The 23,846-nt window shown below is 46.1% G+C and overlaps 2 pseudogenes; both read right to left on the bottom strand.

The window, feature by feature from the left end:
• Nucleotides 1-2,378: 2,378 nt before the first annotated feature.
• Nucleotides 2,379-3,746, bottom strand: LOC101686404 (annotated as a pseudogene).
• Nucleotides 3,747-4,289: 543 nt separating this feature from the next.
• On the bottom strand, nt 4,290-18,987 carry LOC106007364 (annotated as a pseudogene).
• Nucleotides 18,988-23,846: the final 4,859 nt, after the last annotated feature.

Genomic DNA, 23,846 nt, shown 5'->3' on the forward strand with positions numbered 1-23,846 from the left:
TGTTAAGATTCTGCAATGCAATGAAGAAATAGTGGTAGGGCCCATCATAATTTAGTGAAAGATATTTATCCTTTACATCTAGAGTCCTTGATGTGATGAGGCATTTGGTTAGCAAAATGATCCTCTGTTCGATGTATGAAACACACAGTTACAGAAGAGCTCCATGAGCTGTCGAACCAGGCATGATCTGTTATTCTTATCTCTGACTTTTTCTATTAATTTTAATTGGCTTCCTGTTCATTCCTTTTGTTGTGAGCTAGCATGTGCTGACAGGCAAGTAGTAGGAGGCACCAGTGTTAAGAAAGATGAATGGGGAACATTTTTGAAATATATAATAATCTATTCATCACTGTAACTTTTGTTCCTATTTGGAAAAAATCCAAATTATTTAACTTTAAGTCTAATACAGTGGGCACACCTTATGGGACACAGAGTTGGAGAGTCTCTGATTGACATAATTGACTGATGGGCCTTATACTGTCAGGATGGAAAAGCACAGAAAAGGAACAAGTTATGAGAGCCATTATGGCCCTGTGAACCTAGATAAAGGCTAGGAAATCAACTACATGGACTATTTAACCCACATGTTCCAAACTGCTCCTAGGAATAATAGCACTAAAATTAGTGAGGAAAATTGTGCTCATTTTTATGGGCAAAATACCAGAAAGTTGACATAAGTTGCTTAAAAGGGTTTATTAGAGAATTTTCTTATTATCTCCTTTTGAGAAAGGGAGAAATGATTGTCTGAGGCTGTCAAAATGTTTAGATTCAGAATGTCCTGTGTAGTATAAAGAAAATAGGTAAGACTGTGATTTGTCAGCAGATGTCACTTTTTCATCGTAGGGGTTTGTGGTAGATGGAATAACGGATGACCGTCCAAAGATGTTCACGTTCTAACCCCTGGAACCTGCGAGTACGTCACCTCACATGGCAGAAGGGGTTTTGTAAGTGTGATTAAATGAAAGGTTTTAAAATAAGCATAGTTTAGTGGGGGCAGGAAAGGAAGAAATGAGACAAGATGGGATTGGGAGGGAGAGAAACCGTAAGAGACTCTTTATTTATTTATTTATTTTTAAGATTTTGTCTATTTATTTGACAGACAGAGATCACAAGTAGGCAGAGAGGCAGGCAGAGAAAGAGGAAGGAAAGCAGGCTCCCTGCTGAGCAGAGAGCCCGACGCAGGGCTCAATCCCAGGACTCTGGGATCACAACCAGAGCAAAAGGCAGAGGCCCAACCCACTGAGCCACCCAGGTGCCCCCGTAAGAGACTCTTAATCTCACACAACAAACTGAGGGTTGTGATGGGGGGGCTTGGGTGATGGACATTGGGGAAGGTATGTGCTATGGTGAGTGCTGTGAAATGTGTAAACCCTGGCGATCCACAGACCTGTACCCCTGGGGCTAATAACGCATTATATGTTAATAAAAAATAAAAATTTTAAAAAATAAAAAAATATTTACTATAAGAATAGTTTAAGGGTTGTAGTGGTTGTTATTATGCCACTGTGGAGGCCATAAGGCAAGGAATGTGGATTGCCCCTAGGAGCTAAAACAGGCCAGGGACTGATTCTCCCTTGAGTTTTCAGAAAAAGTGAAGCCCTGTCAGCACTTGATTTTGGCACCACATGGCCCATTTTTAGACTTAAGACCTCTAGGACTGTAAGATAATGAATTTGCGGTGTGCCTGGCTGGCTCAGTTGGCAAGGCATGTGACTCTTGACCTCAGGGTTGTGAGTTCGAACCCCACACTGGGTGTAGAGATTACTTAAAAAAAAAAAAAAAAATAATAATAATAATAATAATAATAACTTGTGTTATTTCAAGCCACAGAGTTCATGTTAAGTTTATGGTCATTTGTTACAGCAGCAACAGAAAATACTACATGTTACAGCTATATCTGGAAACTAATATAGGTGCCAAACTTTTCTTGGGGTTAAGCATGGTAAAATAGTTGAATCAAGAAGTGGAGTCCATTCATTCTAGTCCCAGCCTCTCTCAGCACTTTCTTTTTATTGTTTTTTAAGATTTTATTTATTTATTTGATACGGATAGAGAGAGTACAAGCAGGGGGAGCAGAAGGCAGAGGGAGAAGGAGAAGCAGACTCCCTGCTGAGTGGGGAGCCTGATGTGGGACTCGATTCCAGGACCCTGAGATCATGACCTGACCCGAAGGCAGCTGCCCAACCAACTGAGCTACCCGGGTGCCCTTTTTTTGTTGTTGGTCTTTTATTTGTTTGTTTGTTTGTTTTAAAGTATAAGTAAAAAGGACTACAAACTTTATTGATAAAGTCAGTAAAGGTAACATATAGTATGTACAGATGGCACACGGTGTCAATTTCATTTGCAGTTATTCCAGTACTCCAAGGCATGTTTACAAGTTACACCTTTGCCACAGCCTTGGCTAAATCTTGAACTAGTGCAGAATTTAGCTGCGGTAGAGTGCCAGTCTTTGTGTGCTTACATGTGGCATACTTGTTCTTGATGGTCATATGCTTTCTAAGCCCACCATTCACCATGACTATCTTCTTAGCCAGGTGTTGTATAACACTTAGAAGGGACTCTTCAGGGTATAATAGATAATGCTGTAGAGTTGGTGTACATTCACTGTTATTGAGAATTTTCAGTGCTAAGCGAAAAGCTCCTGCTGCCATCTGAGAAAGAGGAAACTGCCCCATATCATGGCCCAACACAGTTAGCTCCATCAGGAATTTGGCCAAAGGATGTTGCTCAAAATCAACCTCTCCAAGCTTAGATGCAAGGGTAGGGGGTGGCCCAGACCAAAATTTAAAGATCTTAGAGTTTTCATTTCCATCTGTCTGATTTGGTACTTAGTGTTAAGTGTTGTCAGTCACCAAGGCAAAGTCACCAGTTTGGGGAGGGTACATTTCTTCATACTTGCATGCAATAAACATGGCAGTGACACCAGCCAGCTGCAGCATTTTCTTGGGCACAAGATTATTCTGCATGAACCGATCAATAATGGAAACAGTCATGTACATGGTCTCCTGAAGGAACTTGAATTTCATCTGAACCTGTACTACCCAGTCAATAAGGAAAGCTCTCGTGTTTTCAGTGACTTTGCGACCCGGTAGATATTGTGGTCTGATGGCTTGCTCTTCCTCAGGTTGTCTCAGATGAGCATAAATATCTTTCACATACTCACTACAAAGGTTTGGATCAGCTCCATCTTCGGCACTCACATCATTCACAGCAAGAACTACATCAGAGAACACCTGACACAGGTATTCTTTTTTTTTTTTTTAAGATTTTATTTATTTATTTGACAAAGAGAGAGATCACAAGTAGGCAGAGAGGCAGACAGAGACTTTAACCCACTGAGCCACCAGGTGCCACCAGGTGCCCTGGTATTCTTCTGCAGGGGCACATCCAGATGTTTCCATTGGGCTTGGAGAGGGAGTAGCAATCAAAATAAGTGCAGGCAAAGGTTTTTCTTCTTTAACGGGCTCAGGTTCTGGCATAGGCTCGGGTGCCTTCTCCAGAGATTTAGGTATTTTTTTTAGCAATAACTTTTCCAGGAACCAAAGTTTTTGCTTCCTTTTTCAGAGGCAATTTGGCCTGTGGTTGTTCGCGGACTTTGTTACCAATGTCTCCGAGGGCTGTTTTGGCCTCAGCCCGGGCTTGGAGGCTGCAGTCATGGCCAGAGGCATGCACTTTGGCCCTGCTGTGCTGATCTTCGCCGTATTTTCAACATTAACTTTTGTGTTCCTGGTGACCCGGAGCACCATGGCTGCTTCTTCACCAGGCAGCAGCTCAGTGGGGAGAAGCATGTTATACCCGAGTTTTCACATCCGAGAGACCACCAAGGAGTCAAAACCGATGCAATCAAATGAGACTTTAGTCGACAAACTTAAGCTTGGGCCCAAGTGTACCCGACACAGCAAAGTAGGGACTTGGACCCCGAGCTTAGTTAAGGCAGGGGTATTTATGGGTTCCTGTTACTAAAGCAGGGTGGGGCTACCTGTTACTAAAGCAGGGTGGGAGTCCTTAGAACTAAAGTAAAGTAGGGGAAAGTTCAGCCCTTGGGCACAGGGGTCTGAGATGGTTGCCAGAAGCTAAGATGGCTGTACTTATTATGCTAAGGCTAAACCTGAGGTGGGATGGCCTTAGTTTTTCTCAGCCTCCACATTTCCCCCTCTCAGAGGAACCTAAGGAAGGACCCAATCATGGGTCCAGGCTGGTCTCAGCAACAAGGTCCAGTGGTTGGTATTGCTGTCTGAATACCATGAGCTGAACTGTACTGACTCCGTCTTTGACAAAAGTAAGCAACATTAGTGGGGCAAGTGAGAACGGCGCAGTCTTAGCTTTAGGGGATTATCCTTGTCTGGCTGACTTTTCCATTCTGGGACGAAGTCCTTGAGAACGACGTGTGGGTTAGCTGGCCAGATGTGGGTGTAGTGGACCCAGGGAGTAATCCCGTTGACCTTGAGAGCGGTGGGAATGGTCAGGATTATGATGCAGGGTACCTTCCAGCGTGGTTGAAGTGTCTGGTGTTGGTATCTCCGGACATACACCCAGTCATCTGGCTGATATCAATGGGGGTCCGGGGGTGGCCCAGTCTTGTAGAGGGCCCTCAGCTTAGGCCACACCTGTTCATGGGTTCCTTGTAACGTTTGGAGGGAGAAAAGGAGTTGGTGATCATCAAACTCAGCAAGCACCACAGATTTTAAATTGGGGATAATAGGTGGCGGAATACCGAACATGATCTCATAAGGGGTAAGTCCCATCTTATATGGGGAGATTCGCACCCTATATAGGGCAATCCCCGCCAGTCTCCAAGGCTAATTTAGTCAAGGTCTCTTTTAATGTTCTGTTCATCCTCTCTACCTGTCCTGAGCTTTGGGGCCTATATGCGCAATGTAATTTCCAATCTGTCCCAAGTACTAGTGCCACTCCCTGTGTTACCTTAGAGATGAATCCTGGTCCATTGTCTGATTCGATCTTAACAGGAAACCATACCTCAGTAAGATGTCTTCTGGCAGTTTCTTGGTCACGGTCTATGCAGTTTCATGGTTGGTGGGAAATGCCTCCGTCCATCCTGAAAAAGTATCTACAAATACCAGTAAATACCTGTATCCGTATTTTCCAGGTTTTATCTCGGTGAAGTCTACTTCCCAGTAGGCTCCTGGGCAGTTCCCCCGGAGCCGGGTGCCTGGGTTAGATCCATGGGCAGAGGCATTAGTTAACTGGCATGCATGACAGCTTGCCACAATCTGTTTGATCTTTGATCGGGAATCTTTGATAGTGATCTTTGCATGTCGCACCAAGTCTTCCATTTTTTTTTTGTTCCCATGTGTGTACTCCTGTGCATTTTGGATAGGAGTCACCGTCCCAGTTCCTCTGGTAGGATTATGCTGCTATCTGCAGCTCTCCACCAGACATGTAGGCATTGTGTCCTGGGCAGACACCTAATCCATTGTAAGTCTGCATCAGCGTACTTGGGGCTGTCTGGCAAGCTCCGTGCTCCTGGATCAGGCAGTGTGGTCACTAAGACATGGTCCACTGAAAGAGCTGCCTCTTTTGCCTTTAAGTCAGCCAGCCTGTTTCCCTTGGCCACTGGCGTGTCTGCTTTTTGATGTCCTAGACAATGGATAATGGCCAGTGCCTTAGGCAGCCAGAGGGCCCTTAGGGGCTTGAGGATTTCTGCCTTGTTTTTAATAGTCTTTCTTTCCGCTGTTAAGAGCCCTCTTTCTCTATAAATGGCTCCGTGGATGTGGGCTGTGGCAAAGGCATACCTGCTATCAGTATAGATGTTTATCTTTATCTGCTTGCCTGCTCCCATTGTTAGCGTCTTGATTAGCGCAATCAGTTCTGCACATTGGGCAGAAGTCCCAGCCGCCAACGGTTCCGCCCAGACAGTCTGTCTTTGTGGTCACCTGTGCCCCCGCATACCTGATTCCTTCTAGGACAAAGCTGCTGCCATCTGTATACCAGGTGTCATCTGCATTCAGCAGTGGTTGGTCCTGGAGATCGGCTCTGACTCCATGCACCTGAGCCAGGGTTTCTTGGCAGTCATCTGGCGGGGGTGAGGGGGTGTCCCTGTCAGGATTAGGAAGCGGTGTCCCTGGGTTTAGGGCTGTTGGCGCCTGGAACAAAATTCTGGTAGGGTTCAAAAGCAAGCTCTGGTAATGGGTCAAGCGGGCATTGCTGATCCATTGGTCCAGGGGTTGTTTGAGTACCCCTTCAATGGCAGGTGGGGTAGTGACGTAGAGTTCCTGCCCCATAGTCAGCTTATCTGCATCTTTAATCATGGAGGCCACTGCAGCAGTAATTTTTAAACATGGAGGCCATCCAGCGGCCATGGCACCTAATTTCTTTGACAGTTATGCCACCGGTCTCTTCCAGGGGCCCATGTATTGAATCAGGACTCCCTTTGCCACCCCTTCCTTTTCATCCACGTAAAGATGGAAGGGCTTAGTCAGATCAGGCAGCCCGAGTGCCGGGGCCGAAAGCAAGGCTTGTTTAAGGTCATTGAAGGCTTTGTCCATGGCCTCAGTCCACACAAAGTCCTATTTTTGTTTCATGGCCTCACAGAGGGGCTTAGCTATGTCAGTGAAAACTGGGATCCACAATCCCTAGAACCCAGCCAACCCTAGGAATTCACGTACCTGGTGGACGTTTCGAGGCTGTGGGATTCTCATGACGGTCTCCTTCCGTGCATCCGTTAACCATCTTTGTCCATCTTTTAATTTATACCCCAGGTAACTCACCTCCATTCTGCAGATCTGGGCCTTCTTAGCAGAAGCCCGGTATCCCAGAGTTGCTATCATTTGGAGCAAGTCCTTGGTGCGTTGTAGACATGTTTCCTGGTCCTCTGCTGCCAACAGGATATCATCTACATATTGTAATAGAGTCGAATTAGGGTGTTTGGCACGGAATTCACCTAAGTCTTCATGCAGTGCCTTGTCGAAGATGGTGGGCTAATTCTTGAATCCTTGCAGTAGTCGAGTCCAGGTGAGTTGGCCACTGATGCCCTTCTCTGGGTCACCCATTCAAAAGCGAAGAGGTCTTGGCTCTTTGGGGCCAAGGGCAAGCTGAAAAAAGGCATCCTTTAGGTCTAGCCCTGTATACCAAGTCTTGTCTGGAGGCAAGATGGAGAGGAGGGTGTAGGGGTTTGGGACCGTAGGGTGCATGTCCATCACCCATTGGTTAACTTCCCTCAAGTCCTGGACCAGTCTATAATCATTAGAGTGTGGCTTTCATACCGGCAGCAGGGGAGTGTTCCATGCCAACTGACAAGGCCACAGTTTGTCTGAGTCTAGCAGTCGCCGGATGTGTGGGGTGATCCCTGTCTATGCTATGAAGGCATGGGGTATTGGCAGACTCTGACTGGTTCTGCTCCTGGCTTCAGTTTAATGTATATCGCTGGCTGATGTTGGGCCAATCCCATTCCCCCGGTTTTTGCCCACGCTTGGGGAAACTCCTGCAATCAGGGGTCGATGTTGGTCATTGGTTCCAGGGGCGTTTGGTGAAGATGATATTCGTCCTCCAGGTTCAAGACAAGCACCTGGACCGGGTGTCCCTCTTTATCCAGAAACTTTGACCTTCAGGGTGGAACTAATTTGGGCTCCCATCTTGGTGAATAGGTCCTGGCCTAACAGGGGGTAGGGGCACTCACGAATGACCATAAAGGAGTGTGTTACCCGGCCCACACAGAGATCCACTGTTCTTCGGGTAGTCCATGAATATTGTTTAGTGCCTGTGGCCCCCTGTACTGATGAGGTCTTATTTGCTAACTTCCCTTGAGGTTGTAGCAAGACAGAGTGCTGTGCCCGTGTCTACTAGGAATTTAATTGGTTGCCCCTCCACTTTAAGTGTTACCCTGGGCTCGGGGAGGGGTGCCAAATCCCGACTCCCCTAGTCATCTAACTCTTCGACCTCCAAGATAGTAGTGGAGGCCTTTGGTCTTTTGTTGGGGGATTCCTTTAACCAGGGGCAGACCCTTGCCCAGAGGCCTTCTTTCCTGCAATAAGCACACTGGTTTCTATTCAGTTTGGGGTGTTCTCGGTGGGGGCTGTCCCCCTTTCCTTCTCCTGAAGCCAGCTTCTTGAGACGTCTCTGTTTTTCATGTGGGTCATCCATGGTCATGGCCAGCCAGTAGGATCTTAGTCAGGTTCCGAGTCTGATGGTCACTTATCCTAGCATGTTGCTCCTCCGGTGTCTCTCTGTTATTGTAGACTCTGTGCCATCAATATCAGATCCTGTAGGCTCTTCTCTCCTAGTCTTTCTACCCTCTGTAATTTCCTTTTAATGTCCGGAGCAGCTTGGTTAACAAAAGCCCTAACTATGGCAGCTTTCGTCTCTGGGGCCTTTGGATTCATAGGGGTGTACTGTCTGAACGCCTCTATGATCCTTTATAGGAATGCCGCTGGGCTCTCATCTTTACCCTGTTTTACATCATATACCTTGGCCAGATTGGTAGGCTTACATGCTGCAACCTTGAGACCCGCCATTAGAGTCTGACGGTAGACTTGGAGCCTCTCCTTACCTTCTGCCCAGTTGTAGTCCCAAGTGGGGCGAGACAAGGGGAAAGCTGCATTTATGAGTTCAGAGTTCTGCGTTGGCTGTCTGTCGTCACCCAGGACGGACTTCCGGGCTTCCATCTGGATTTGCTCTTTCCTCAGTGGTAAAGAGAACCTGCAAGAGCTGCTGACCGTCATCCCAGGTGGGCTGATGGGTGAAAAGAACAGTATCCAAAAGACCAATCAGATCTTTTGGGTTATCGGAGAACTTTGCATGTTGAGTTCTCCAATTGTATAAATCACTAGTAGAGAATGGCCCATATAACATTGGTTGTCCCCCTGTTTCATTAGGGGGTCCCATGGCGCAGAGGGGAAGGACAGTGGAATCGGCCGGTCCCAGGTTTGAGGCTGGGGCCGCTCGATGGGTTCATCCACGTGTCCCTGCTGCCAGCCCATGCATGGGGGCCCCTCCATCTGGGGGGGTGGTGGCACTCCCTTGACAGCCCCTGATGCCTCTGCTGGAGGGGCAGATGGGGGGGTGGTGGCGGGGAGACCTGGTAGGGCGGTGGAAAAATCGGGTCCTCCATGGGAGTGTCCTGGAAGATCGGGTAAAGCGGAGTCTTTGGTTCAGACTCCGCTTTCTTATTGGACTTAGGAGTTGGTTTCTGCAGTGCCAGATCTCGGGTGTAGGTCCTGCTTCGGGAGGGAGAAAAGGTTTAAGCCAGGAGGGAGGATTCTCTATCATGTCTCGCCAGACCAGTATATAAGGTATTTGGTCAGGGTGGCCGTGTGGTTTTTCTCTGAAGGTGACGGCCTTAACCTGTAGGATAATAGGCAGTTGAAAGGTTCCCTCCTGGGGCCATTTTACATTAAAAGCTAGCCACTCAGACATGCAGAAAGTCCGAAACTTTCCCTTTCGTCCGTCTGTGCTCAGATTATCCGAGAAGTGGTTAATCATCAGGGACAGAGGGGTAGTCTGTGTCTGTCCCATCATGCCTTCAGTCCACAACAAGGCACACACACTTACAACAATTAACAAGAACACACTCACACAGACAAACGATCCGGCGCGGTCGCAAAGACAAAACTGAAAGGAAGTTAAGGGAGAATCCAACCGCAATGGCAGCCGGCTCTCCTCACAGATGAGGATCTTGTCCTCCAGGCGGGGGTAAGGGACGCCTCTTCCAAAACTTCCCATAAACTTAACAACTGGCACAACAGACAAAATTCCCATACATTTAACAAACAGCGCAACTGACAACAAAAACAAGATGCCTGACCGCCTAGGGGGACTCAAACCCCCTGGCTGCCTTGGGGGACCACGAACCCCCTGGTGACTGCCTAGGGGGACTCTAACCCCCTGAAACGGTGGGGGACTCGAACCCCCTGCGGGGACAAGGGACATCTCCCAAGACCCCTAGTCGAAGGCCCGCCACGCATCCCCTTGAGCCAATGTCAACCCAGATACAAGTTGGAATTCCCATGGGTAAAAATGCAGATTGGAGCTCCCAAAGTATGCGTGCAAATAGATAAAAACGAGTCCACTCACCAGCTGGTGCAAGACTCTCCGGGTTGGGGTCCTGGGAGTCTCCCAGGTCTCGGTGGAACCTCCGAATGTTATACCCGAGTTTTCGCGTCTGAGAGACCACCAAAGAGCCAACACTGATGCAAACACATGAGGGTTTATTCGACAAGCTTAAGCTTGGGCCCAAGTATACCCAACACAGCGGAGTAGGGACTTGGACCCCGAGCTTAGTTAAGGCAGGGGTATTTATGGGTTCCTGTTACTAAAGCAGGGTGGGGGTCTCTAGAACTAAAGCAGGGTAGAGGTCCTTAGAACTAAAGTAAAGTAGGGGAAAGTTCAGCCCTTGGGCACAGGGTTCTGAGATGGCTGCCAGAGCTAAGAAGGCTATACTTATGCTAAGGCTAAACCTGAGGTGGGATGGCCTTAATTTTTCTCGGCCTCCACAAAGCAGAGCACGGGAGTCACCAACGAGCTGGGGACCTCAACCCAGCGCAGCTTGAAGGCTTCCTCAGCACGCCCTGTTGTTTGTTTTTAATTAAAGATCTTATCTATTTATTGGAGAGAGAGAGAGAGCACAGAGGGAGAAACAGACACCCTGATGAGCAGAGAACCTGATTTAGGGCTCCATCCCAGGACCCTGAGATCGCGACCTGAGCCAAAGGCACTTAACCACCTGAGCCACCCAGGTGCGCCATCCGTCACCAGTTTCAAATGAGTTCATCTTAGATACAAACATGCAAATCAGGAATGAACTCTAGCTCCTTGGATGAACCGGTTGATTCTACCTAGCACTGGAATAGGAAATATTCAAGATGAGCCTAAAGCATCTTTAAAAAAAAAAAAAAGATTTATTTATTTTAGAGAGAGGGAGGGAGGAAGAATGCATGCACACAAGCTCTTGAGTAGGGGGAAGGGCAGAGGGAGAGACTCTTCAGGCAGACTCCTGGAAGAGCGCAGAGCCCACACTGAGCTCAGTCTCACAACCCATGAGATCATGACCTCAGCCCAAACCAAGAGTCAGATGCTTAACCAACCGAGCCACCAGGCACCCTGAGCCTGAAGCATCTTGGTGCCAGAAAGTAATGAAGTGCTAACAGACAAAACAAAACAAAAAAACAGTAAGACCATGATGGAGACCCATCAAAGAGACACAGGAACCACCTGAAAGAGCTTCTAAAGGCCAAAGATAGAACAATTTAAGCAACAAAATAAACAAATTAGTGTTGGGTTATAACCCAATGCACAGAATAAATATCCATGAGAATCCAATGTGATTCTCTCCTAAATTCTGAGCATGTGACCAGAAAAAAAAAAAAAAACTGCATTTCCATTTCTTTTTCAGATAGGAATAGCAGTGGAATATAAGAAGTCCCTAAGTGATACCAATGATTATTGAATAAACAGGTTGGGGCACCTGGGTGGCTCAGTGGGTCAAGCCTCTGCCTTCGGCTCAGGTCGATCCCAGGGTCCTGGGATCGAGCCCCGCATCGGGCTCTTTGCTCTGCGGAGAGCCTGCTTCCTCCTCTCTCTCTGCCTGCCTCTCTGCCTACTTGTGATCTGTCAAATAAATAAATAAATAAAATATTTTTTTAAAAAAAGAATTATTTGAATAAACAGGTTAAAGGGGGAGAAGGGACAAATGTCCTGGGCAAAAAAAAAAATCCAGATAATTTATGTAGATGTTCTGTCCTTCAGGAGGTAGAACTAAACTCCCCCTTGAGTGTGCTGCACAGAGTAACAGCCTTCCAAAAAGTACAGTATGGAAAGGGAGGGTAAAGAGTAATTTTACAGTAGAAAACCTGACAAACACTATCTCAGGTGACCAAGGTCAACATCAGTAGTTACAAGTCATATTGATAGTATATTCCCTGGATTTAATGTGATGAAAAATGGCATCTGTTAAAAAGAACGCCACAGGGGCACCTGGGTGGCTCAGTTGGTTAAACGTTGGCCTTCCACTCAGGTCATGATCCCAGGATCTTGGGATCAAGTTCACATCAGGCTCCTTGCTCGGTGGGGATCCTGCTTCTCCCTCTCCTGCTCCCCCTGCTTGTGTTCCCTCTCTAGCTCTCTCTTTCTCTTGAATAAGTAAAATCTTAAAAAAAAAAAAAAAAAAAGGAAAAAAGAAAAAGAAAACCACATACCCCAAATGGTGTTACTTAGGCCAACTCACCAAACCCAGGCTTAATACCTAACCTAACTGCACTTTCAACCACCCCCCAGAAATGTAGTCTTAATAGGCAGTCAAGAATCTTCTGGGGCGCCTGGCTGACTCAGACAGTAGAGCATGAGACTCTTTGATCTTGAGATTGTGAGTGCAGGCCCCACGTTGGGCACAGAGCTTGCTTAAAATTTTTTTCTGATAAGCACCCTGAGATAATCTGTCATAACTCCTGGGCCTCTCCATCCTCCTCCCCCCGAAAGAAAGCTGGAGGTAACATGCAAGATAAGACTACCTACACTACCCTGAAGGAAAGTGACCTAACCCAAAACACTCTTTTCTTTTTTTGCTAATAACTTCCTTGTCCCCACTCTCCTTCCTATAAAAATCTTCTCCAACTCCCTCACTCCTTCCAGCTCCTACTTGCTAGGTGGGATGCTGCCCAACTCCTGAATCAGTTAATAAAGTGAATTAGATCATCAGATTTACCCAGTTGAAGTGTGTGTGTGTGTGTGTGTGTGTGTGTGTGTGTGTGTGTTTTCAACAAACCTTACCTCTGTGATCTTCCTCCCAAAAGGCAATAATCTGGCTGGCTCAGTTAGTAGAGCACGTCACTCTTGATCTTGTGGTTGTAAATTTGAGCCCCATGTTGGGTCCAGAGCTTACTTAAGAATAAAATCTTAAAAAACAAACACCCCCCCCCAAAAAAAACCTGATCAATTGTCCTGAAAACAGTGATGGTCACCAAAACAAGGTAAGTCTGAAAAAGTGTCTCTTTTTTTTTAAAGAGATTGAGCTTGAGGGGTGGGGCGGGGCATTGGGAGAGGGAGAGAGAGATTCTTAAGCAGACTCCATGCCCAGCACGGAGCCCGTCGTGGGACTCAGTCTCACAACCCTGAGATCATGACCTGAGCTGAAATCCAGAGTCACATCGACTGAGCCACCCAGGCATCCTTCTCCTATTCTTATAGACAACTGTGGGGCCTTTGGGACCCAAGCTGTGCTATAGGATCTGTGCAAAGTACAGATCATATCTTATGAACAGGAACAGGACCACAGATCAAGCAAGGCTGGGAGGTAACAAGTAACCTTTGGGCCACATTTGGGTACGTCTAGAATGGCTACAACAACACAATTCTTTATGCTGGTATTAACTACTGGCCTGTTATGTTGTGTACAACCTCAGCCTCCATAGATACATGGAGAACTTGACTGTGTGAGTATGTCTTTTTGGACAGATTTCTCTAGGGAGATAAGAGATAAAAGGCAAAAAAAAAGCAAATCACAGATAATATTTAGATGTATCTTAATCTCACACCTAGACAGAAAGGAACCTTTAGTGAACCTGGGACTAAGTATTTTCCCACTACCATCTGTCAGGCCGCTGTGCTCAGCCATCACACTCCTCCCAGGAAAACAAGGGCAGACTTTGTGGCTGTCTCTCTGGTCTTCAGCAACTTGGGCTTGTTTCCTCCTTGTAGTTGGCCCAGTTCAGTTCATTTACTCTTGGCTTCTGGTGTTTATCTATGAGTTTCTTGAATACCTAGTGACACTTCCAATGATACTATGGAATTATAATATTTTATTTTATTTTTTAAAGATGTTAAGTCAGGGGAGCCTTGGTGGCTCAGATGGTTAAGCATCTGCCTTAGTTCGGGTCATGATCTCCAAGTTCTGGGATCGAGCCCCATACTGGGCTCCCTGCTCAGCAGGAGTCTGCTTCTTCTTTTCCCTCTACCTCTGCTCATGTGCTCTCTCTCTCTCTGTATCTGTTTCCAATGAATAAATAAAATGTAAAAAAAAAAAAAAAGATGTTACATCATCTCTACACCCACTGCAGGGCTTAAACTCACAACATTGAGATCAAGAGCCCCGTACTCCAACGACTGAGCCAGCCAGGCATTCCTAAATATGCTATTATATAGTATTTTAGAGCTGGCCTTAGAGGTTATTAACTAATTAATTACAAAATTTAAAATTAGTTATTTATTTAAAAGAGAGAGCGAGCACAGGAGAGAACACAAGTAGGGGGAGTGGCAGGCAAAGGGAGAAGCAGGCTCTCTGCTGAGCAGGGAACCCAATGCAGGGCTCCATCCCAGGACCCTGGGATCATGACCTGAGCCCAAGGCAGGTGCTTAACCGACTGAGTCACCCAGGTTCCCCATTAATTAATTTTTCTAAAGATTTAGTTATTTATCTTAGAGGAGGATGGGCAGAGGGAGAGAGAGACTATCCTGCAGACTCCCCGCAGAGCCCAGAACCCAACATGGGGCTCCACCTTCATCCTGAGATCACAACCTGAGCCAAATGAAAAGTGGGACTCAGCCGACAGAGCCACCCAGGTGCCCCAGAGGTTATCTAATTTAAATTAAGGGGTCTCGGGGCGCCTGGGTGGCTCAGTGGGTTAAGCCGCTGCCTTCGGCTCAGGTCATGATCTCAGGGTCCTGGGATCGAGTCCCGCATCGGGCTTTCTGCTCAGCAGGGAGCCTGCTTCCCTCTCTCTCTCTGCCTGCCTCTCTGTCTACTGTGATCTCTGTCAAATAAACAAATACAATCTTTAAAAAAAAAAATTAAGGGGTCTTTAATTTAAATTTCTTCATCTTGCACATAAGGCTAGTGAGGGTGCAGTGACTTTTCTGACATCCCATTGCTGGGTACTCAGCAGTACTAGTGAGGTAGGACAAGAACTTGGGTCTCCTAATTTAGTGGGTTTTTTTCCCCTCCTCCTGGTGCTGCCTCCCATATATCCCACCCTTATCTGCTGTGTCTAGTACTCTCTCTTCTACTGAACATGACTAAATCATCTGATGCATTAGCTGGCATCAAGATTTAAAAAATAATACAACCTAAAGGCTGCCACAAGACACGACAAAATAAATACCGCACAGTGCGCTGCCCGCTTCCCAGGCAAGAAGGGACAGAGGCCATGACTCTTCGTTTTCCCAAGTAATGGGTCTGACTCTGGCCACTTTTGCTTTTCCCTGCGGGTTCAGTTCAGGAGGTATAGGACTGTTCTCTGCGGGCAGATCAGTTGGAAAAGGAATTATTCACAGCTGTGCCTCCCGCGCTGCCTGACTGCGAAGGAACCTTCCCGGAAAAGAACTCGAGCCATAGCCACATTTTCTATGTCTGAGGGGCTCGGGGAAAGCAGGCGGGACTCCAGATTCCTAGGAGAGCTTTCTTCACGACAGGAAGGATGTGGGGTCAATAGCCACCTGCAGCATCAGGGCTCCAAGTCTGGTTAGTATGGTAGTTCGGAGACCAACCGGCAGCTATTCCCAACACTTGTCCAATGCAACCAGTCGACATCAGTGTCTTCCATATATTCTGGGGAGCCGGAGAGGGGCATGTTTAAGCTGCATGTCATGTGGAAAGGCCTGCCTCGGTACGTGGGAGAGCCGACTCAATGTGAATGTGTGACTAGATGTGAACATGACTTACTCTGGCGTGGTGGTGGTGGGTATCACCATGAGATGGTTCTCACGGTATTTTCCTTAGGCTTTTCTTTTATTTTCTTTTCTTTGTTTTTTAAGATTTAATTTATTTATTTGACAGAGAGAAAGTGCACAAGCAAGAGGAACAGCAGAGGGAGAGGGAGAAGCAGACTCCCTACTGAGCAAGGAACTTCTTGTGGGGCTCAATCCCAGGACTCTGGGATCATGACCTGAGCCAAAGGCAGATGCTTAATCGACTGAACCACCCAGGCGCCCCTAGATTTTCTTTTCTTTCTTTCTTTTTTTTTTTTTAAAGATTTTATTTATTTATTTATTTATTTATTTGACAGACAGAGATTACAAGTAGGCAGAAAGGCAGGCAGAGAGAGGGGAGGAAGCAGGCTCTCCGTGGAGCAGACAGCCCGATGCGGGGCTCGATCCCAGAACCCTGGGATCATGACCTGAGCTGAAGGCAGAGGCTTTAACCCACTGAGCCACCGAGGCACCCCATAGATTTTATTTTCTATCTGGATAAGAAGTGTGCCTTTCTCAGAAAACATGGAACCCAAAATGCTTTATAATTTCCGCAGCTGATGTCTGTGTGCTTTTGACAACTCTTGTCACGTTCAGTTTTTCATGATTTTTCGCTCTGGCATGTTGGAAGGGTATATGAAGATGTTATGGCTGAATGACAGGGTGGGGTGGGCCTGTGATCCCTGCGGATCCTGTGACCCTCCCACCCCCATTATGTTTAAGAGAGTGGCGTCTCTCTGTTATGCTGACAAATGAGAGAGGGAGCTGTTCCTCTGCCTTTCAGAGGAAACCTTTGGAGCTGTGCTTGTGCTGGCCTAGGGGCAGTCACAGCTCCTGGGGGCAGGGCTCCACACCCTTGCAGAAATAGAAGAAGCACTTCCTCCTGGGGAACATAGGTGGGTGGGTGGGTAGCTCAGCCGGGGAGAACTACATTTTGTGCTAGACTTTGGTACCCATGTGTGCCCTCACCCGGTGCCCTTGTGCACTGAACAACTTAGACAATGGCGCATAACGGCACAGCCCCTTGCACTGGCCCCTGTCAAATCATCTGGGAAACTCATGGGCACATCTCCAAACAGAGTAGTGCGAGGAGGTCCCGGAAAGAAACACAACACAGGCATTGGTCTGAGCAGCAGAGTGTGGCCAACCACGATCCAGCTAAGTGGTATCAGCATAAGGGATAAGCAGTCTGGGGAACCATGGAGTAGGGATCCACACAGCAGGCAAGCAGCGATCAGTGTGGAACATTATGAGTAGAAACGTCGGAAGTATGAAGTGAAGCCTGGATTGTTTGGTGGGAACCCTTGAAATATTTACAGCGGATCCTCAAGTGTTCAGAAGAAGAGTGTGGTGGTATTTCTTGTTTTGTCTACCCTGTGTGAGTCTGGTGAGGCAGCCAAGGACCGCAACCCCACTTCATAGCCAGAGGACCTAGCCAACCAAGGAACCCCATGGCCTTAGCCACGATTAGCCCAGGGGTCAATCAAGTTCTTCTAGAGGATTGTTTTTTAATTAATTTATTAATTTTTAAAAAGATTTTATTCATTTATTTGACAGAGAGAAAGACAGTAAGAAAGGGAATACAAGCAGGGGAAGTGGGAGAGGGAGAAGCAGGCTTCCTGCCAAGCAGGGAACCGAAGGCAGACCCTTAAGACTGAGCTACCCAGGCGCCCTGAGGATTGCTTTTTTATTGAGAGTAGAAGAAAAGTCATCTGGCTTTCCAGATAAAGGGCATTAAGAATGTGAATGGGGGCCATCTTCTCTGCAGTGTAGAGGAATCTCTTGTAGAGATTGGGGGGTCAATGTAAGAAAGAAGCAGGGCGAGAGTGAGAAAAAGGAAGGGAAAGGGATTGCAAGAGTGAGAAAGACCAACCCAGAAAATGTCTTTTTTTTAATCCCCTAGATCTAGGCATGACTGAAATCCACTTCTAGACTTCCAAAGGTTGTAAGCTGCCAGCACATTCCCTTTTTGCTTATGTTAGTTTAAATAGAATTTCTGTCATTTATAAATGAATGACTTCTAACAAATATAGGCAGGGACATTTGGAAGGATTCTGAGCACCAGACCTATGCAGTTGAGACCTATCTCTAACTCTAAAGTGACCTTTTAGGGTTGGGAACCTTTAGTTCATTACAAATCAAACTGCCAATGCATCTTCATCTCGAGAACACTAGGGTTACCTGCCTCTCTGTTCCCTGGACATTACCAAGATCTATGGATGATTCGACCAAATTCCTGACTTTTCATGGTTCAATCCCCTTGCTTCTGACCCATTGTTTTGGTATACAAAAGTGATGGTATACCAAAAAGCTTTGGTATACAAAAAACCCATCCATCTGAACTGGAAATTCTTCCTCACTGAACAGTCACTAAAGTTCTACCAAAAGAGGGACATATTAATTATTAGGATTTTACTGGTAAATTCTTTTGTAAAATAAAACATGTTTGCAAAATGGGTAACCTGCTCAATATACTGGTTTTGCATACTCAGGCATGACAGAACTTTACCAGGATGACCAGTAATGAGGGGAAAGTGGCCAGAGCCCACTAAGAGCAGAACTGGGGAAAACTGATGTAACTGAAGGGTCATTTGTAAATTTCCTGAGATAAAAAATATGCCAGGACTGGTTCCAGCTGGTCATGGTATCAAAGAGGTACATAGCAGGTGAAGCCTAGCAACTGAAGGGTCCAAGATCAATGGCAGGAAATGGCAGTTATACCCTGGTTCTAGGTTGTCAGTCAGCCCTAGAAAGTAACAAGAACAGATCCTGGGCTCCCCAGAAGGAGTGCAGAGAGCTAAAAGAGGATTAGGGTCTTAGGCCAGCAGGGGTTTCAGGCTAGTACTTTGTCCAAATGGGAAGAAGAAATGTCCACTTATCCAGCCTGGCCATTACAGATGAGAACTATAACTCAGTGGGCATGCCTGTGGGGGTCAGGCGATGGTGCAACTTACTTCATCCACTGGCAGGCAAAAGGAATTTAGCTCAGTTTAGGTAGTAACGGTACAAATACGACTGAGACACAGCCTAATTGCTCTCAAATTGCTTATAATCTAGATGGAGAAAGAGCATAAAGAGATGATCTCAATTGTATGCAGATGCTGGAGGACTTTGATGATTGCCAAAGGAGAGAAATGCATCATGTGTTATGGGAGCTCAAAGAAGGGTCACTGACCCTAAACAAAGGTTTAGGAAGACTTCCTGGAGAAGATGTTAGTTGAGCTGATTCTAGCCAGCATGGGAAAGTGAGAACAATTTACCACGATCAGTCATGGAGGTGGGACATGGAGAAGCATATTCAGGGCATTTCAAGAAACTGGGTATTACTTGAGTGGCAAGAGTCTCCTGCGCCATGCTAAGATGTTTTTCCCACAAGAGGGTAGGGAGGTATAGTGGGAGCTATTAACCATGTTCATGTCTATTTCCCCTCTTCCTTCTAGTAATAGAAACCCTTCTCTCCCCACACTGAGTTTTAGCTGAAACATACATCCCCAGTTAGGAAGTACTGTGTCCAGCCTCCCTGGCACCAAGTTCTTGGGATGGAAGTTTGTGTGAATGGAATTTAGGAGTATAACATTCATGTTATAGCATTCAAGGGAAGCAACTCTTTCTCTACTTTCTTTTCCCTCTGTGTCTCCTTCCAGAGGTCTAGAACACAGATGTGGCCAAGAGAGCCAGCCTCAGACATGCCAACAATGACCACGCCCTGGGGTAGGTGGCACACTAAAGATGAAAGGAACCGAGATCCTGGGATGAACCCGTAAAGCAGAGCACCCTCCTCGTCCCAGACATCCCCTTTACTGGACTACTGAAGGAGAGAGAAATACATTTCTTATTGAGTCACCATCTTTGGGGTCTCTTACTACGGCATAGTGTGTACCCTAATGTAAGAGGGAAGGAAACATGGTGTTAGGTTTTCTAATAGAATTTCTGATTCAGTCAGTAACAGCTAAGGAGCTAGGAAAGGCTGAGAAAACCACCGTCTGTCTTTAATGATGAGAGCTGAACAAGGCTGGGGCTGGCGGACAGTGGGATAAGCAATCGTGCAGCCTTGTCGCAAGAGAGAGAGAGGGAAAGCCCCTTGAGAACTATGAACTTCTACCTGGCTCTGAGAGCCGAGTTCGTCCAGGACAGCCAGCAACCGGCAGTCAGCAAACTCCTGAACGTCTTCTTGGTACTCTGCCTTGCAAAGCTGTGTCCGCTGTCATCTTCAAAAGCTGACACCAACAATCTTCGCCGGAAGACTTCATGGACAAACCCCACTTAGTCATTTTGTGTTAATGATGTTTGCAGAAGAAAAATATTATTTATAATTGCCTTCTATTTCCTGAAGAGGATGTGTCCTCTAATTGGAAGAATTTCTGTTTTGCTAAACACGGGTGATTTGTCAGGCACAGGTTTGGAAAGTAGAAACTAGGATAAAAGGCATTTCTCTGTGTAATAAAGGGTTGAGGAATTTGCAGAGGGCTGGGGGGTGGCCGTGGTGAAGAGCAGCAAGGCTGGAGGCTGATGAGGGGGTTTTGGGGGGGGATGGGAAGAGACCCCTGTGGCAGAAGCAGAGAGAAAGATGTATGTCCTAGGGGGTCTTCAGTCCCTGCAGCCTACATGATGTAAATCATGTCTCCCCTTCAGCAAATTCTGTCTTGTTGGTATGAGAGGGCATAAAGGGGTGGGTCTGAGTGAGAGGATGAGGGAAACGCTGACGTCTGGATTACACACAGCAAAGAGAAGAAACTAGAAGACAAAAAGTGAGAGTCAAAGCTGGTGATTAACGGTTCTAGAATTTCAGATAACTTCTGTTAGTCATTAATTCTGTGATTTGCAATTATGTGCCCTGGACTGTCTTAATCTGTGTTACCATTCACCAGTAATGACCGAGTGCTCATTACTGTAACACTTACTCATTGCTAGCACATATTAATTGATTACGAAAATTCAGAAACGAAGAGCTTTCCTCTAGCTGAGGGCAGGGTGAATTGAAGAAAGGCAACATGACAGGAGTTGCATTTGAGCTGAGCCTTGAAGAATGATAAGAATTGGTCATGCAGAGGCTTTTCAGAGGAAGGGAACAGCATGGATAATCTGACCAAAGGCAAAATCACACATTTTTTTTTCAATACATATTTAGCAATGTCCACCGTGTGCCAGGCACTATGCAAGGTCCCAGGGATGTGAAGATGAATTTGGCTACATAGTCTTTTGTTATTATATCCTGCTATTTTTCTGTTCATTCTGTTACCGGTTTTCCACATCTATCATCTCTCTTTGGCCACATTTCTGCCAGGCCAGTTCTTTCAGTGTGTGATGCTTCTTTTGCTCCGTGGTGCATTTTAACCTTCCATTTCTCTAATTTACTGAGGTCAATAGCATTTTGATCTTCTATATACTTGGCACATTCATCTGCTCGGGATCATATGTAATATTTATGAAGACTATCACTTTCTTTCCATTGTCCAGACCCACATCTCAATACCCTTTTGTGCCAATATGTACTGAAGGTTAGAAGTAAGATGAGAAATATAGCCCCAGAATCCCGGGTTATAGACCTAGTACACTTGACCCTTGAACAAAAGACTTGAACGGTATGCATCTATTTATACATGGATTTGTTTCAATAAATATAATATAGTACTATAAATGTATTTTCCTGCCCTTTAATTTTTTTTTTAAAGATTTTATTTATTTATTTGACAGAGAGAAATTACAAGTACACTGAGAGGCAGGCAGAGAGAGAGAGAGAAGGAAGCAGGCTCCCTGCTGAGCAGAGAGCCCAACGCGGGACTCGATCCCAGGACCCTGAGATCACGACCTGAGCCGAAGGCAGCGGCCCAACCCACTGAGCCACCCAGGCGCCCCTGCCCTTTAATTTTTTTAAGTTGCCTTGGACACAGGGTTTGTACTCACGACCCTGAAATCAAGAGTCAGATGCTCAACTGACTGAACCACCCAGGCATCCCTCCTTTTGATTTTCTTTTTTTTTATTTTATTTTTTCCTTTTGATTTTCTTAATAACACTTTCTTTTCTCTGGCTTACTTTATTGTAAGAATATTGCAGAAAATACATAAAATATGCAAAATATCTGTTGTTTACATTATCAGTAAGACTTCTGGCCAATAGAAGGCTATTAGTAACGTTTTTAGGGAGTCAAAAATTATACATGGACTTGTATTTGTGCAAGGGGTTGGCATCTCTAACTCTCATGTTACTCAAAGGCCAATTGTAAGGACACCTGGTTAAGCGACTGCCTTCGGCTCAGGTTATTATCCCAGGGTAGTGGGATCAAGTCCCACACTGGGCTCCTTGCTCAATGAGGAGCCTGCTTCTCCTCTGCCTGCTGCTCCCCCTGCTTGTGTTCTCTCTCTCTCTCTCTGACAAATAAACAAATAAAATCGCAAAACACACACACACAGAGACACACACACACATAGGCCAACTGTACATCTGTAATTGACCACAGTTTTGTCAACTGAAATCGCAATGATGTCTCTTAATGACAGTCACCACTATTTTCAACAGATACCTGAGTACCTACTAGAGGTAGAAACAATGATACATGGCATCATGATGCATTGGCCCCAGTTCTTAAGAAGAGCCTTATAGTCTGGATGAGAAAGCAAATAGATGATGCCTAGTGCACTTTTCCATTCCTCTTCCTAACAAAGTAAGAGAGAACAGAATTGAGAATGTGGAACATAAGAGGGAATTCCCTTCTCTTCTGCCATGTCTTTTTTTTTTTTTTAATTTTAAAAAAGATTTAATTTATTTATTTGATACAGAGAGAGAGAGATCACAAGTAGGCAGAGTGGCAGAGAGAGGGAGAGGGGGAAACAGGCTCCTTGCTGAGCAGAGAGCCCGATGTGGGGCTCAATCCCAGGAGCCTGAGACCATGACCTGAGCAGAAGGCAGAGACCTAACCCACTGAACCACCCAGGTGCCCCATGCCCTGTCTTCTTAATGGTTTCCCTTAGAAGGAAGAACTTGTTAATCGGATTGGTCAGAGCCCAGGATATCAATGAATGCACGTTTTACGTGGCTGGGGTCACTTTGGGTTGAGAGGTCACATGGCCATGTGTTGCCTTGCTCCCCATTTCCTGCTGAATAGGCCCAGCTCAGTCTCCAGCACATACTCAGAAGAGTAAATGTGGTCTGCTTCGCAGATCTGATCATCTCCTCCCCTCTTTCTGCAGGCACGCCCATGCATCCTGGCCCCAAAATGTAGAAGGTGGAAGGGGAACAGGGAATTAGGAAGCAGCCCGAAACCTACGCCATGTCATTCAACCTCGTCTTCTGGCAGAGTTCTATTCTAGAGGTTACTGGGTGCTAGCTCAGGTATGAATAAAATGATCCTTTGGTTTCAATTCCAATTTCTTTCTCATGTATAGTCCCCTTGGAAACCCTAAGGAGAGGAGACAAGATAAGCAGAGCAGGGTTTGACGATTCCTGGTCCTTGAGTATGGCAGACTCTATTTTTGGTTATGGTGGTTCACAAATGTTTGCGGTCCTTCTCTGTGGATGTCAGAGTTGGCCCGGTGAACCTGTTCTGACCAAGAAAATGTATCAGTTCCAGGGTTGCTGTCCTGGATGAACTCGGCTCTCAGAGCCAGGTAGAAGTTCATAGTTCTCAAGGGGCTTTTCCTCTCTCTCTTGCGACAAGGTATGAAGAGCCAGTGTGTCATTCACATGATCACTTTTCTTTCACGAGACCAACATTGTCCTGGATATGGGTCACTTGATAAGCCTGGGTCACAGCACGAAGACAAACTAGAATGTAGTCAAGCTGACTGGCCATAAACATGTAGGGTATTTCAAGAAAAAACAAAACAAAACACGTTCTTGTTATTAGTCACTTTAAGATCATTAGTTACCACAGCCTAACTTACTTGGCATGTTTACCCTATTACCATCTGTATTAAGCACTGTGGTTTGTTCTTCTAACATCTTTTCTCCCTTCATTTCTCCTAGGAAAACTCTCATTTTGCCCAGGTTGTTCACCTAACTCTACATGTGCTTGGGGGAAGGGATTCTAATTCCAAGCCACAGGGGCAAATCATAACTAATTTAAGCCTTTCACGATAGTTTCTTCTTTCTTGATGGCGACTGTGTTTAGACATGGGCATAAGAGACTGTGGGAAGTTGGCTTGAGGTCTTCCGAGACAGGTTTTCCATGGCAATAAAAAGGGGCACATGGGAAGAAACAGTCTCTCTACTTCTG

Source organism: Mustela putorius, unplaced genomic scaffold (assembly GCF_011764305.1).
Source record: "Mustela putorius furo isolate JIRA1106 unplaced genomic scaffold, ASM1176430v1.1 tig00003853_pilon_pilon_pilon, whole genome shotgun sequence".
NCBI lineage: Eukaryota > Metazoa > Chordata > Mammalia > Carnivora > Mustelidae > Mustela > Mustela putorius.